The 13,042-nt window shown below is 44.1% G+C and overlaps 2 long non-coding RNA genes across 3 annotated transcripts; one reads left to right on the top strand and one right to left on the bottom strand.

The window, feature by feature from the left end:
- The first annotated feature begins 7,237 nt into the window (after positions 1 to 7,237).
- LOC134446916 (uncharacterized) lies at positions 7,238 to 8,895 on the top strand. The gene is made up of 3 exons (XR_010034531.1): positions 7,238 to 7,313; positions 7,730 to 7,902; positions 8,351 to 8,895. It is a non-coding gene; the product is annotated as an uncharacterized LOC134446916 (long non-coding RNA).
- A 27-nt stretch (positions 8,896 to 8,922) lies between these two features.
- Positions 8,923 to 11,806, bottom strand: LOC134446915 (uncharacterized). Of its 2 annotated transcripts, XR_010034529.1 has the most exons (6): positions 11,591 to 11,806; positions 11,227 to 11,319; positions 10,731 to 10,818; positions 9,790 to 9,929; positions 9,290 to 9,423; positions 8,923 to 9,165 (listed from the first exon to the last, which is right to left on the bottom strand). It is a non-coding gene; the product is annotated as an uncharacterized LOC134446915 (long non-coding RNA). The 2 variants fall into 2 exon arrangements; XR_010034530.1 differs by lacking the exon at positions 10,731 to 10,818 and having other exon boundaries at positions 8,924 to 9,165.
- Between the last annotated feature and the right edge of the window lie 1,236 nt (positions 11,807 to 13,042).

The following is a 13,042-nucleotide window of genomic DNA, read 5'->3' as shown; positions in this document are numbered from 1 at the left end:
TTCTTCAGAGCTGGACAGATCTGGTATCTCTTTATGCCACGGACCAAAGTAGAACTGAAAACTGAAAAGAGAATACAGACAATTACAGAAACACTGATTTTTTCTTAGTACAATGCAGAAGCATAACATTCAGGTGCAGAGCTAGAGTGGGCAAGTATGGTTCTTGGCCCTGGGCCCAGGGCCCTCCTGTACTGGTAGTCTGGACTTTGGCAGGCGGAACGAGGGGCCTTATCAGTGTTTTGCCTGGGGCTCTCTGTGCAATTGCTCCGTCACTGATTAAATTGTCAATGCAAAAGTACACCACCTGAGATACTGTTGGCTGCAAAACCCCTCAGAATCCTTGACCTTGAGACGTATTAGCATATTCAGAATCAGAGCCATATTCTGCACGTGTGTGTGTGTGTGTGTGTGTGTGTGTGTGTGTGTGTGTGTGTGTGTGTGTGTGTGTGTGTGTGTGTGTGTGTGTGTGTGTGTGTGTGTGTGTGTGTGTGTGTGTGTGTGTAGGTGTGTGTGTGTGTGTGTGTGTGACCAGATAATCTCTGTAAGCCTTTTCGGGTTGACAGAGGCATTTTTGAGATTAACAAAGAAAAATAAATATACAGCAAAACCAAACACTGATTTGCCTCAAGTCTCTCTCTATCTCTCTCGTTTGTGATTTTTGAGATTCGAGATGTTTGATCAGTATGTGCAGGGTGTGTGTGTGTGTGTTTGTAGAATGCTAATTGTGTTTTTCTGATTAGCATCCTGGAGAAGCATCTTGCGGGGAATCTGCCAGTCTAATTGAAGTGCCAGTGATACGGTGGGCAGGGGTGCCATGTTGCTGTGTTCAGCTACCATTGTCATTGTGTTGATTTGTCTCCTACAGATATGCTTACTATGCACTGCCGAGGCAACACAGTGTTTTGTGATCTGCTTTTTATTGAGTAATACGTACAGTACATCAAAGATTGACTAAGAGCCTACATAGAAAATACTGTCAAAGTTGCAAAAAATGCATAAAACCCCTCCACCACACCACCCTACATTAATGCAAGCAGAGGGTACACCATGGCTCTTTCTCAATGCCCAGTGTTCAAGTCTTTCTAGGACGTGAAACGCACACTGATTGGATACTCTTTGGTGAACTCCAAGGAGTATCCAATCACCAGGTGTGTCACGTCCTTGCAAGGCTAGATCACTTGACATTAAGAAGTAGCCATTGTCACCATGTTGACTTTTGTCATTGTGGATTTGTCAAGGACACGGTGGTGTTTTCTTGTAGGAATAAAGTTGTAGAGAAATTGTAGTTCCCGCACCAACTTTGATGTCGTATAATTCCTTAACGACTTAAGCTATGACTACGAAACTTTGTGACTTTTCCTAACATTTAGTTGGCTACAGTTTGGTACCGAACGGTTAGGTTTATCATTTTTGCCGTTGCCATGGCAACGGTTTTCTGACAGATATGTCTGACCAAAAATCACTTTACCATATCTATGACGCCATATATTTTCATATTTTTTTGTTATTTCCATTAGCTTCAGACGACTTTGTGAGCATGTAAGTGGTTTGAAGCACAAAATCGTTCAAATTTAAGTGCATTACCTAAATTTGTTGGAAAATCCATTATGGCGAGATTTTGGTCATAATAACATAATGATGTCATAATGACGTCATAATACCAGATAATTACACAAAAATGATGTCATTCATAGATGTCCATATGTAGATCATCTCCCCCAAGTTTCGTAGTCATAAGGTATTCCGTTCATGAGTTATGAGGGGGGGTCAAAAGCAGTCGCCTTCGCATTGTTTTATACAGAAGCATGAAAGTGACCTTTAGCAATCTAATTACAGGAGGTGAAAGGACAGAATAATTGCTTCTTCATTAGGCAGAAAGGACTGATTTGCCATTCTAACGGGCTGTCATACTAGCGTGTATGAAGGCCTATGATGCAAGCTGAGTGGGTGTGGATTATTAAGGTTCTGATGATGTTTTTTAAGTGGACCAGGCATGTAAATGCACAATGTCTATCAGTACTGGGTTGGAATATTAATTAAGGTTACTTGTCCTTCCCATGGGTAATTACCCAATTAAAGCTGAAATTAATTGTGTTACTAATACAATACCCTTTCGGCAGACTGAGTGATATAATGGCTACAGATGCAGTTCAATAGCATGCATACCTGAACACACATAGCCTATATTATGCAAATGTGTACACAGAGGATCACATACGCATACAAACACATAGTCTCTCTCATTTTCTCTCACTCTCATATAGGCCTCTCTCTCTCTCTCTCTCTCTCTCTCTCTCTCTCTCTCTCTCTCTCTCTCTCTCTCTCTCTCTCACACACACACACACACACACACACACACACACACACACACACACACACACACACACAACTCACATAAAATAATCAAGAAAGAGTACTTCCGTCCGAACATACCAGCAACATCTAAATTCTTTACAGTGGGTCTAAATTATTTAAATTATGTAGCATGTAATGCAATGTGTATTTTCCCTACACTCAATCTTGAGTCGGCTATTCTATCTCCACAAGCATGGCTCATACTAGATTACTTGGTAGTCATGCAGGCTACCGATATATACGTCTTCTCAGGCACTGGAGTGGCTCCCATGACTTCAAACACTTGAATATGAGCTGCCATGCAAATGATTATGACTGGAGCCGCTCACACATCACTTATCCCCCTGATGGCTTACACACACACACACACACACACATTGGACACACACACACACACTCACACACACGCACGCACGCACGCACGCACGCACACACACACACACACACACACACATATGCACACACACGGACACTCACTTACGCACACACACACACACACACACACACACACACACACACACACACACACACACACACACACACACACACACACACACACACACACACACACACACACACACACACACACACACACCATGTAATGAATGAAGCTGCCACTTCCTCAAGGGCATTTGGAGAGCAGGAAGCCGTCTCACCCACAATCCCTCCATCATGAGAGAGAGAGAGAGAGAGAGAGAGAGAGAGAGAGAGAGAGAGAGAGAGAGAATCCTTTCTTAACCACTTTCAGTCACTGCTGCGCTCTGTGCATGCCAGAGCCAGACAATGAAACAGGGGGCTGAGTAGCAGATAAAGCCTTAGCACTAACACAGTACAGTGGCGGGCAAGCAGGCGCGTAAGACAGTCAGGGAGGTGGACAGGCTGGCGGGCAGATAGACAGGCAAGCAAGCAGACAGGCAGGCAAACAGGAATGGAGGGAGGCAGACAGGTAGACAGGCAGGCAGACAGGCAGACAGGCAAACATGCAGACAGACAGGCTGCCTGGCAGGCAGGCAGGCAGGAAGGCAGGCAGGCAGGCAGGCGGTCGGTCAAGCAGGCAGGCAGGAAGGCAGGCAGGCAGGCAGGCGGTCGGTCAAGCAGGCAGGCAGGCTGGCAGGCAGGCGGGCAGGCGGGCTGGCAGGCAGGCAGATGGCCGGTCAGGCAGTCGGGCAGGCAGGCAGGCAGGCAGGCGGGCAGGCGGGCAAGCAGGCAGGGCTAAATGACATTGGCCCTTAACAGGCTGGATGACAGTACAAAGGGTCTTAATGACCTTGCAGTGCCAATATTGAAGGCATTGTTATAGTAATTCACTGGGGGATTATAATGAGGGTAGTGCAGGCTCAGAGGAGAAGGTCCATTAAAACTTCTTACAGAGTAGATGGAGTGGGTGTTCTGAGCTGATCCAGACAGGCGTACTTCAATGTTAAAACAGAATGTACTCAAAGAGCTGAGTATGCATATTATGTATTCATGAAGTTCAAATAATTTACGACCTTAGTAATTGAACTCCGAAGTACAGTATATGAACAACAGATGTATGTAGGCCTAAGCTATTAAAAAAGTCTTTACTCACAACCAGTCTGTACATAATCTGTATTTTTTCTACATCGCAAAGAACTTAAACCAATATACAGTATGGTGATAAATAGTACAATAAAAGTTAACACTCCTGCCTTTTTTTTCTCTCTTTAAATCAGTGTCTTTAACGGCTTTGCATATGACCTATCCCAGTGTTTCTCAACAGGGGTGCCGTGGCACCCTGGGGTGCCGCGGAAACGTGGCTGATGGTATATGAAATTGACTTAAATAAATAAATAATGTAATATAATACATATTTAGAAGAGTAACTGTCAATTTTTTGAATTTTAGAACTCTGCTGTAGAATATTCAATGGCAACCACTGCTTGCTGTGGGGACTAATTAGTTAGTCAACCAGAACAGGTGTTGCCAATTAAGGGTTCTGACAGTTACTCTTCAGTGTTCATTAGCTAAGTTAGATTATGTTATTTTTACTACTACTTAACTGCTATACATGGGTTCTCAATTTTTGGTTTCCCCTGGTTGCGCGACTCTAGCTGCGCAAAACTCAACCACTGCTTGTTGGAAACCGCCGTCGGTCAAAAATGTAGCTCACGTGGTTGGCTGCCACTGTCTTGCCCCTCCTCACAACTCCATTTTATTAAATAGAAATTGTGCTATACTTTTCCTGCCAACCTGCCATGACCCCCCCTAGCACCCCTTCACGGCCCCCCAGGGGTCCCCACTCCCCAATTTGAAAACCACTGCTCTAGCTCACCCCCTTCTCCATGGCTCAAACAAATGCAATGGGGTGGGGTTGGGTTGTGTTGGGAATATAGCAACAGGGAAATTTTTACCAATTGCCTAGGGCCCCACCAAATCCGCTCTCTGTATGGCCCCTGACAGTAATCCCACCATGGTAACTAAACCTCCTAAATCAAGAGGGCCCCATGTCTGTACTTTGCCTAGGGCTGCCAAATAGGTAGAACAATTGCTGGCAACGGGATGGTACCATGTCATCAGGGTTCAACCAGGACTCAGATGCAAACATTACTCCAGCGAGTTATTACGTAAGGGTTAACGTTCGGCGAGAAGGTCGCTACCGTGGAATAGCAGCACGACAGAGAGAATCTTTAGACCCCGACGCGGAGCGGAAGTGCTGCTATTCCACAAAGCGACCGACTCGCCGAAAGTTAACCCGCTTATTATATGGATATACTTAAATGATTCACACTTGCGGGGCCATTTCTTTAGACCTATTTAATGTTAAGATTGTTGCTGCGCAAAACAAAACAGTGCCGTTGTGGAACACCGCTAGGCAACAGCTAGGTAGGCTAGCCAGGACAACAGGTGTTGTTTATCACAGCAGCTGATTAGAGTGACAAAAGACCGGACCCCCTGCGGAGTGATATGAAACATTCGCTTTAGCCACTGACTTGTAGGCCTATACAAGCCAGTGGCTTTAGCAGTGAACGTCTTGTTGCCATTGACAGCGGTAGCCAGGACAACGGGTGCTGTCTATCACAGCAGCTGATTAGAGTCTTGTTGAAAAGTCGCTTTAGCAGTGAAAAGTCTTGTTGCCATTGACAGCGGTCTGTTATAGACCAACCCGTCCGTTATCGAAAAATAACAGACGTCCGAACGTTGGGGAGCCCCGTTGAAATGAATGGAGCATTCGACAGATGACGTCACAACCATATAATAACTTCAGATAAACCAGCCTGCCTCAGTGCCCTCCGCAATCATTTGTCATTGATTTTCATCATGTTTGAAATTGCTCTTGCAGAAGGGTAATGCGTTTCTGGGACTGCAGCGGCCTGTTTGTGGCGGGGGAAATAGCCTTTTCTTTGTCACTGGCAGGCAGTTTACAATGGTCGCAGATGTAAATAGATGGCATAGGGGTTGGTGTAAATAATCAAGGCTGTGTGGGACATCAAGGCGCGTGGCACACAGCCCATTACCCATGTAAAAATTGCTCTAATTCTACACATTGCTTGCTACGCATAAATGACTGCTCTTATGTCGCTATGGACAATGAAGCAATGCTGTGAGGAGAGAACTTCAACAACCTCAATATTGCTCATACAGAATAGTTACCACTTTTATCATTGTGTGTATGTATTTGGGCGTGTCTCTTTTTAACATGGTTCTTGAAATCCTTGGGATATTCATCTTGAAAGGAGGTCAGTGTTCAAATTAAAATGGTGTGTGTCTGTGTGCATGTCTTTCACAATAAAAATTCTGCTGATTGCTGGAGCTGTATGAGGCTGAGAAGCTTGGAGCTGAGATGTTTGCCAGATCCCTCACCGCACCTGTGCATCTGTGTAGGCCTACGCTATTACAGAGGTGTAAAAAGTAAAAGTAAATTAATGATGTAAGTACAAGACTAGCACTTACATACCATATTGCATATACTGTATGTATTAGCCTACATACGATAGCTGTTACACACCATTTAGTCCATTGTACTTAAAGGGACACTCCACCCATTTGCATTAGGCTTTCCATTGCATACTTATGAATGGTCGTGCAACACTCTCTCAATTCCCTCTCAGAGAGGAGAAATCAGTATTCACCTCTTAACACTTCCTGCATTTTGCATCATTGTAGGAGGAAGTGTAAGAGAGGTGGATTTCTGTTGAGACTACAAGCCTTTTTCCCACCCTTTCAACTCCGCCTATAGGGGGTTGGACCTAATACGCTAACAGACCTATCACAGATCAGTGTGCCAGTGCTTTTGAAATCACTGGCATTAAGTGCATTCGAGTAGTCGTCAACGCATGCATGCACATTTAGACAGCAATGCACTCTGGATGAAAATGCTGCATGACGGTTAGATTTCCTGTCAAACTTCAAAATTTCGGTGATGTTGCGTTGACGAGGTGACATGTCACATGGTGTCAAACTATCGCGGGATGAATGCGACTGCAGTCAGATCTTGCAACCTCTGCAGTTGCTTATCCCCTTCAACGCTCGTCTGCAGACCGCCTCCGACTTCACGCACCCATGAACTGGTTGGTCAACAACTCTCTCACGTGTATGAGTCTTGTCTCACACCTCTACACAAGTTTGCACAGGTCCCCACTTCAGCTCCTCCTCACTGCCTGTCCCCCCACTCCTCACACGTGGTGTGTTAGTAGAGCAAACTGGTGCGAGCTCATTGTCTCGTTCATACTTCCGACTTTAAAGGTAGGGTTGGAGATCTTTGAAAAACGGTTCCTGTGAGCTATATTTTTGAAAATACACAGCCCGCCTCTCCCTTCAGCCCTCCCCTCAAAGCCACGCCTTCAAAACACATGAACGCGCATGCAGTCTGTCAAGTGTTCGGATTATCCCGGGAACCCACGAGAGCTCACGAGGCGGGGGGGGGGGGGGGGGGGGAGAAGCCACGACAAAGCGACTAGCCAAGCTAACTTCCAGCCATGGCACTGTCTCCGGCTACGGTAAGAATGTTCAACATCACAATAAACGCACAGGCCGTCATGGTTGCCATTTCAAGAAATATTGATGACAGTAGATGTATACTAGATTAGTTATTGAACTTGACTTGATACGTGTTACTTAGATATCTCATTCTAACTTCCTAACACTGATGACAGATGCTATACTATCATCCCTAGACAGTAGCTACAGTACTGTCACATGGATTTATTTTGACAGATGTGTACCGCAGTATACACTTTACTATTGTATTTATATATACCCGACACCACAATCCGTAGTGTTTTAGGCTATGACTTCAGATTTCACTTGGGTTGTCGCACGCGCAGACACAGGGACAGAGGGAGTAAAGAAAAACAACCGAACTGATCAACGCTAATGAAATTGTTTTGGCTGACGATATTTTCGTATGCTTTAGACCTTCCACGACCACGAGAGCTCCAGCTCTGACTTTCCTGGCCCATCACAATCATAAAGACCTAACAGCCCAGTAGGACCGATGGCCAGAGATGGAGGAGGAGGAAGATAGACGCAGCAGAGGTCGGGGGTATTGATTAGGGAGACTCCAACAGAATTGACGCCCTGCTAACTGTAAGGATGTACATTCATCCCTCAATAACATTGTCCTGCTGTATTCCTCCAGATGTGTAAGTATTGTAATGGATGTTATCACAAAGGATGTACTCTATATCGCAACACGAGTAGGCTACACGAGTACACCTGTTGTGATAACCATTACAATATTTCTACTCCTATGAGTAGTAGTGTGATATTACATGGTTGTAGGTACACAACACCAGTGGTAGTTCAAGTACATCCATAAAAGCCCATCTACTTCATACATCTGTGTAACCCCTGGCACAACACCAGTTTGTAAGAAATTGACTGAAAACGTTGTATGCATATAATTGGCACATCTTTATTTATATACACAATAATGATTGCTTATGTCCATATTGGTCTTATTGTCAATAGAGTTATTTAGTCCCTATCATCAAATAGAAAATGCACTACATAAAATGTATTTATTGCTTTGCAGGCCTTGATTCAATCATTGAATTTGAAGCAATCCCATCGGTTACTGCAGCGTGCCCTGACCCGTGACCCCAGTTTGATGTTCGACCTGGCACATGACATCTGGTCCTCAGTCACAGCCCAGTAGCACAACCAACCTGGCGCCTCTGCGCAATCTGTAAGGAGATGCCCATGAACATTGAAAGGAAATGCTGTGGTGTTCTCAGTTTTGATAAGACTTTGGGCTGATGTAGGACCAGGTGAGAGAAACGGTCTCTTCAGGCATGCAGCCTACAGACAGTATGGGGCACTTGAACAGGGCTGACGTTGTAATACACAGTACAATACCCAGGATTAGCCAGGGTTACCCTGCTCCACTAGAGCAATATAAAATGTTTATACAGAGTACGGTATAAAACACACAAACCGGCAGTGTGCAGACTTTTATTATTTTTCATTATCTGTAGGAGCATTCATCTGTACATCTCACCTTTTTGGTTTGGAACCACGTTTGTCTTGTTACCATTGTTTTTTTCATACATAGAAAATAAATGCAACCTGTCAAATGTTCTTCTGATTGTGGTCTTATGGAATATATAAATTATGTAACCATGCATTTTCAGTCAGAGAATGAATTAAAAAAAGCCACACAGTCAAATTGTGTCCACCAATATTTACTGTCATTGAAATGTATGGACAATTTAAACAATGTATTACACATGACACTAGATACATTACTTTATACTATATTTACAGTTGTCATTACCACACAAAAACTCTGGGAAGGTGGGTAAGTGCAGCAACTGTGAAGGGCCTAGTTTGAGGTTGGAGGCGTCTGTGCTGTAAAAAGATAAACAGAATTAGAAATCACATATCTGACAGTAGCTCCAGTGACATTTTAAATGTAAGTAACCTGGGTTGTTGGGGCAGGGACACCAAAAATAACTCCTTTATCTGGGCTCACCTGGTTGTGAGTGTCTGCGGTCAGCCATCCCTCTTAGGGTAGAAAGTCTTCTGCGCAGGACGGTGCCCTGAAGGTTGACGTTCACAGTATGCAGCCTTCTTGTCCTGGAACTTTTATTGTGCAATTTTCCATATCTGTAACAAGCAATGTGTTAGACTATATTAGGGCTTCATTACATCAAATTACACAGCAGGGTTTTACAGGGTGTTGGCTACAGTCCCAGGACCTAAGTGGACTTGTGTGCCTTGCTCAAGTGCACTTCAGCTGTGGATGGAGGTGTAGGTAGGGAGAGGTAAGGATGGGATTTCAACCTGCTTCTCTCTGATCTTAGGACCACCGCTCACCATCAGGTGATGGCTGGCTGCTACCTCAAATTTCATTCATGGCCCTAGTTATGTTCTGTAATCAGCATTGTTTTGACCTTACACAAATAAATGTAAATGCATTCTGCACCATGGGGGGCTGTGAAGACCTTTGAGAATATTTGCAGAACTACATACTGAATTGAGCCATCCGCCTTTCTCTTGGTTGGTGTGTTGAGATGGTGACTGCAGTCCAGGCTTCTTGGATTGGAGGAGAAAAGCTGTGGCTTTTACTGGCATAAGTATGTGGTTGTGGAAGGACCCTGTCGGCTGTTGACCTGAGGGAAAAAAAGAGCACAAATTGCATATTAGCACAGAGCCCATGCTTAGACCATAGACAGATAAATCATCTGGCACAATCTGCATGCAACCAACAGAACCTAGAAAGAGAAAGATTAGCAGCAATACACAAAGGGGACAAGTATACAAAAACATGCAAAGTGTTCTGATAAGGTGCATGGAGGTAGTCTGTGTTGATTCCAGCAACCTCAAAGACTGAAAAGTGTCCCAGTGTGTTGAATTGAAAACTTGGCGCGTGCGCGCGCACACATAGGAATATCATAATTTAGTGCAGTGTTTCTCAACAGGGGTGTCGGGGCACCCTGGGGTGCCGTAGGGCCCCCTCAGGGGTGCCGCGGAAACGTGGCTGATAAATAAATTATATAACATAAAACATATTTGTCAAAATTGATAAGTTAATGTTAGTCAGTGGAATCTTTGATCTGCCATTTACGCACAATAAAGTAAATATTGGTCACCCCAGCTGCAACTTTGAACGTAGGTCGTGCTACTAGGTTGTGTGTCTCCAAATGTGTTACATTCTAAGCTTGTGTGGTATGGGGTGTGATGCTATATGGCTACTTGGTTTGGGGTGCCTTGAAATTTTCCATGAATTGAAAGGGTGCCTCGCCTAAAAAAAGGTTGAGAAACACTGATTTAGTGTATCAATTACAACTACAGGATCTGTTCGCTTTTGTCAGATAGAACCATTGTTTTTCAAAGGCAGATCATTCCAAAAAGGATAGTAGTATCTGCAACTGGACGAAATTACACCCACAAACATGAATAAAATAAACTACCAGTGTGCGGTGATTCATTCTTCATTTACTTGGCAGCCTTGATATGTTGTGAAACAGGAGCAAGGAACAGCTATGGAAAACACCACACCTTGGAATGGACAAAGCAGAATATTTCAATTTCAATATAACCAGGGTAAAACAAATAATGTACCGGCATCTCCATGTGATCATTCAGTGTAGCCATCACAATAAAGATCTGCCGTGTAGCCGTCATTAGGTGGTATTTATCAAATGCAAAACTACCGTCTTCTCAAAAACGACATCAGCGAGTTAACAACATTACACCCACAATCATGTAAACATTTGAAAACCCAAGGCAATCTATTTTGCAATGCTGGAGCGGCGAACAGGTTGTGCTTGTGCTACTATTACCAGAGTCATACAACAGAGACGTACCAAAGCAAAACATGCAAACGATATATTTTTGTAAACCACTAGAAAGACATGGGCTTTGCTGGCCAAAGTAATGTGTGCGTAAACATGGTAGGTTACTTACTACGGGGTGGATCCGTATTTAGCAACTGAACGCGGATGGAGAAGGGGTGCTTCCGTCCTCCTCCCAGCTGGTTTGTCTGGCTCGTTCGCACAACTAGCAGCAAAACACACAAGAGTAACCGTCTGAGTTACACATAGCAATTCTGAAAACGTGTTCATGTGCACAGAATAAATGCCACAGGGGGGAAAAACACAAAAAAATAAAGCGATTGAGGTAGCAGCTATGTTAAGCAAGGTAGCAGCTAGATATGTTGGAGCTTGAGCTAATCCTCTGACCCCTCTCAATGGATACTTGCTTAAAAAAAGACACCACTGTGTCCTAAACCAATTCACAAAATATTATACAGACTAATATATTATCTCACCTCTCGATTAGAAATATGGTCACCAAAGCGTATTTGAAGCCGCTGCCGTAGCCGACATCTGTGTCCAAGAGTGTCAGGTCCCATTTCAAATTTTCAGCCCGTGTTGGAGTCTGGTCTTGCGAGTCCGATGATAATCCAAGGGAGTATGTTATCCTGACATGGTTCTAGTGTTCCAAAAGCCAAAGTTCTTCCTGTAGCTCTGCAAAAGCCACCAAAGTTTCCGAGTAGCTCAGCCTGCTGCTAACTCTCGTTACCTTGCTACTAGCCGAGTGATGATGAGCCCTGTCGCGTGTGCATGAATGATGGGGGCGGGGTCGGTCAAGTTCACGAGTCGGTGAACGCGCAGGGAGGAGGGGTGAGTGCTGGCGGTTGATGGACGTGTCAGAAACCAATAGAAGTGATGATGAGTATTACTTCTATTGGTTGCCGTTTTCTTCTGACTACGCCCTCTACACTGGACCAAAAGATTTCGTTTTTTTTCCAAACACTCTATTTCAATGGGTGCTATGGCGTCATGAGGAGTTTTTCAGATGATATGGTAAAATATGTGCCAGAAAAACATCTCCTATCCCACCTTTAAATGCGCTGTACTTAATAACACCCACATCGTGACAACAAGTTGTCGCTCACGTACTTCGTCAATGTTGGTCAACAGCAACAAAGTCGTATGGGGCTATTAAGGCTCCAGTAAGTCACTGGCAGAGCTGCCTGGGTGTGGCCTGTGGAACTTGCATGCATTATGGGGATTGTTGTCACAAATCCACAAGCACTAAAAAGTCATTTTCTGCCTTTTTTCGGCCAAGAAGGCACCAAATTAGAAATTTATACTACTATTCTACCACATATATGACCCACTTTCAATACATATTCATGTCTCCACCGGTGGAATGCCCCTTTAATGAGGTAGATAGACTGTGTTGTTAGTGAGGAACACTAAAAACCTAATAAAAACCTACCACAAACTTCATCCAACCAGTACAGAGTCAGCTGATTGTAAGTACACAGGTCTACTGGTTACTCAGCAACCAGTTACCTATGTAGGAAGGAAACTGTGTTTCTTTTTTAACTTTTACTTTGGCCATCTCTGCCCTTTTCTCTGCAAGACAGTGAATCGATGAGAAATGGAAAGGTGAGCAGACTTATAGGGACAGAATAGCAAGTGCAAGTAGCAAGTGCATTGAAGTTGCAAATCAATGAACACTGGTTCACTGGTTCACAAAGTGAAACTTGGAAAACCATTGTACGTATACATCTTCATTCTCTCAGGAGAACTTCAATCACTAACCCTTTGCAACTCAAAGATCTGAGGAACAGTGCCCATTGCTGTCTCTTCTTCTGCACTTCAGATAGGCATGAGCACTCAGGCACATATCCGTCTTTGCATGAGGAAACACAACGCTCTGTAATTATAGGGGAACAGAGATTTTCAAAGCTATGAAATCTGATACAGGT

Source organism: Engraulis encrasicolus, chromosome 4, assembly GCF_034702125.1.
Source record: "Engraulis encrasicolus isolate BLACKSEA-1 chromosome 4, IST_EnEncr_1.0, whole genome shotgun sequence".
Lineage (NCBI taxonomy): Eukaryota > Metazoa > Chordata > Actinopteri > Clupeiformes > Engraulidae > Engraulis > Engraulis encrasicolus.
Note: the sequence above shows the minus strand (reverse complement) of the source record. Positions and strands in the feature narration are given on the sequence as shown.